Below are 3,949 nucleotides of genomic sequence, written 5' to 3' on the forward strand. Positions count from 1 at the left end.
CAGACAGTTTTAAGACACATTGCACCAGGTCAAAACGGGCCCCTGGACCTCTCAGCACCCCTTATGTCCACTTTAGAATTTGCATGTACACTGCTCCTGCATGTAAATTCAAGATGTTTTAAGTCTAAACGCAGTATTTTGTGTGTCACATCAATCCTGCTGTGCCTTTCATTTTTGTTTTGTATGTCTTTACTTGATTTCGACAATTTGCCTTTGTTGATTTACTCTGGGACTTTGAAGGAGTCAGAAGTCTGACTAGGCCACTGAAAGACATTAATAATGGTTTGTATAAGACAGAAAATGTAGATAAACCAGGATTATGAATTATTTTTGGTTTGTTTTTTGGTCTACACTGTGAATTAGTTAAGAAGATAATGAAACAGGTCCTTTCAAATCTGATATATTTTACCCTTACAGTGGTAAAATGGGTGGTTAGAGTAGTGCACTTGTTCTCTGAGAAGGCTGCAAATACCTGGTTCAATCCCCACATCCTGCACTCTGGGTTCCTGAGCAAAAATCCTTAACCCCACACTGCTCCTCGGGCGCCACACTATGGCAGCTCACTGCTCCCCAAGGGAATGGGTCAAAATGCAGAGCGTTCCCCATTGTTGGACAATAAACAGATTTTAACAGAAAAAAAAGAAAAGTGTTTGTTTTCTATTTATTAAACCTGTATTTTTTCCTAATAACTTTCTATACATTATTTAACAGTTTATACCAAGTATTAAGTGTAAACATAATTTCCTGAATAAAACCTAGATTTCTTTGTTTTCCTGATTCATTTTATTATTTTTTTCCACCTGCAGATCCCGTCTTTAACGTAAAAGTTACTCCAGAATCCTCCCACTTGACTGAGTTTAATAAATCTGCCAGCTTCGTCTGCTCCTCGTCTGGATCATCTCTCTCCTTCCGTTGGATAAAAGACTCCTCTGAGATTACAGCTAGTGACAGAGTTCAGATTACTGATGGAGGATCCACTCTGACTATTGTCAATGTGACCAGAAATGACGAGGGATCATACAGCTGCCAAGTGTCCAATCCTGTGAGCAATGCCAACAGTGATCCAGTATTCCTCTCTGTCAGCTGTAAGTTATTCACATATGATAATTTCTTATTTTTAAGAAAGAAAATTAACAACTGTAATGCTGTTTCTTCAAACTTTTGGAAAATATCCGCAAATACATTTTTTGTTAGGGTGATTCTGAAAACATCAGATTTATAAAACATATCAGTTGAATATAGATCAGTCTTTTCCCGATTTAACATCAGCGATCATATAGGCTTCAAATTCAGTTTCATATTTTGGTAACATTAACTTTTTAGCTTTAAAGGATAAAGCTGATGTTAAGCTAGTACTGCATTAGTAATGTGTCTGTGATGTTAGTGTATACATTTAGTTAATTGTCATTAAATATTAAATAATAATTTTCTGCAATTACAGATGGCCCAGAAAAAATCACATTAAAGGTTAAGCCTGAATCTCAAAAACATTATAAGGAAGGTTCAGACATCACCTTGTCTTGTTCAGCTGACTCCAGACCTGCTGCTGTGTTTAGTTGGTTACTAAATGCAAAACCTCTGCCTGATTCTGAACATGAGCTCAAGCTAATCAGTGTTAAGAGGAATCAAAGTGGAAACTACAGCTGTCGGGCTTTTAACAGTGAAACCAAAGTATATCAAACATCTCAACTTGCATCCATCTCTATAGTGGGTAAGTCACAGTACATTCACAAATGTCTATGAATTGCTTTTATTTCATGGGACATCCCTGCATCAATAAGTCATCCGGGTCCTGGCAACCACAGAACAGGTTATCCAGGATTCTTTGTCAATTCTGACGGCTCACTCCAGAGCAATCTGTAGTTGGATTGCTGATGATTAATGTAGCATGGTCCATCCTCTTAAGCACATTCCAAGATACAAATTAATGATCAGTCTGCTTGCATAATTGGGTTTTGTTCTGTATGGGGTATGCGTAACAAAATTCAAATCATGATGAGAATGCTGATGTTATTTCATAGAAATAAGTATATGACTTGATTTAAGATCTCTGTTCAATGATGGATTTTCCCTTTTAACAAAGATGGCTCCCTTCACCCCTCTTTCACACCACCTATCCTCTCCGTCTAAAATCTGAGCATTCTGATCTTCAAAGGTGTGCTTTGGTCTTGATGTGTGGGTGTTCAGCTGAATCTTTCACAGAGTTACTGGCTCTTCTGTGTTGTGCCATGTATTTGTGTAGTTGTTGTCTGGTTTCTCCAGTATAGGAGTCCAAACACTCCTTATTACACTGGACATCATGAAAAATGCCTCAGCTTTGGTTTTGGTGTGCTAGGCTCCATTTCACAAAGCAGGTTCAACAAAGATTCAAATCCGCAACTCTATATCGATCTAGCCTAAAGTAGTTTTCAGTTTAACAGCGGCTGCTATGAATTACTTTAATCAACTGTAAGTAGGTCCAGTCAGAGGTTAACACATGCACAACAAGTATGAAAAGCCTTTATCAATGGAGCCCCGATTCAATGTGACAACGGGCAACAGGAAGTGCCTATTTCACACCACTGGAACTAGAGATTTTATTGAAGAAATTAAAAGAAAATGGAAAATGGCTCTAAAAGACATAGAAATGGTGCTTAGTGCCATCTATTCAGATTTAAGTAAGAAAACCTAAAAATGTGTGATACTAATGGCAGCTGCAATAATTAACACACTTAACAATAAACAAATACAGTGTACATGTGTTGTATATACTAACTAAAGTTACTAACTAACTACTATATCCATATATTAGTTTAAAATATTAAATTTTGATAAACTACTTTCTTTTATCTTCTGTTTTGTTTTAGAAAACCAACCAAGTCTCTCTGGAGGTGCCATTGCTGGAATAGTAATAGCATGTTTGTTAGTTGCTGCTGCAGGAGCTACTGGAGGCTTCTTCATCTATAAAAAAAAGTAAGTTTTTACATGTTGGAAACAATACATTATCATACAACTTTTTGTGATGAGTTATCACAAAGTTGTTTTCTTGATTGTTTATAATTATTTAAAGTTAAAGGCAGTTATATTTTTTTAAATAACTGATGAGGATAGTTGAAGTCATGATTTGTATGTTTTCCTCCAATCTTTAGAAAAAAAGCGAATCCACCATCAGCTACAGAAGGTTTGTATGAGTAACTCTATTCACTTTACTTTCCAAGTAACTAGTTCACATGTAAGTATAATTTATTTTAGGACACTTAGGCCAAAACCCAACTCAACCCCTACCCCCAAACCCCCTTCCCCCAACTTCCATCACTATTCCTCACACTTTATCCAAACACCTTTGAACTGAAGCTACAAAGGTTAGGGCTTCATAATCCCCCCTAGAAATTGGGACAACCCTCTCTGCATAGAGAGGGTTCTGCATTCTGGTACCTAAACAAATGAGTATTTACACATATGCTGTTAAGGAAGAAAATATTCTAAAATAGTTAACTTTGGAAAAAGTTGGCTGTCTCTCTTCCTCCGGTCCCCGGCCCTCCCGGCGAGCTGTGTGTGGCCCCAAGGAAACCTGCAATGCGTGTGGACGTCACAGAATCACAGAATTTAATCCAACAAAAAACAGCTTATGAATTAACAACAAAACTGCAGAACAACAGAAACATACATTCAATTACCTGAGGTAAAGAAAATAGAAAAGAAAGGCAAAGACGCGTCTTTGTAGAGAGCTGGTGCAAAAGCAAAATAGTGGCAGCTATCTGAATTTTTGCTCGTATGCACACATTTTTATAATGTAGGTATGTCCTTCCCTTTAGTATAAGGCGTCCCTCCTCTTGACCAATTAGAAGCTACCTTGGACACTCAGAAAAACATATACAAACGTATACAAGCTAACACATTCAATTACCCCATTTAGCATAGATCCTGAGCAATTTTCTAATACTAAACAAAACATTTTCATTCAAACAAT

Source organism: Cyprinodon variegatus, unplaced genomic scaffold, assembly GCF_000732505.1.
Source record: "Cyprinodon variegatus isolate N-32 unplaced genomic scaffold, C_variegatus-1.0 Scaffold959, whole genome shotgun sequence".
In the NCBI taxonomy this organism is placed as follows: Eukaryota; Metazoa; Chordata; class Actinopteri; order Cyprinodontiformes; family Cyprinodontidae; genus Cyprinodon; species Cyprinodon variegatus.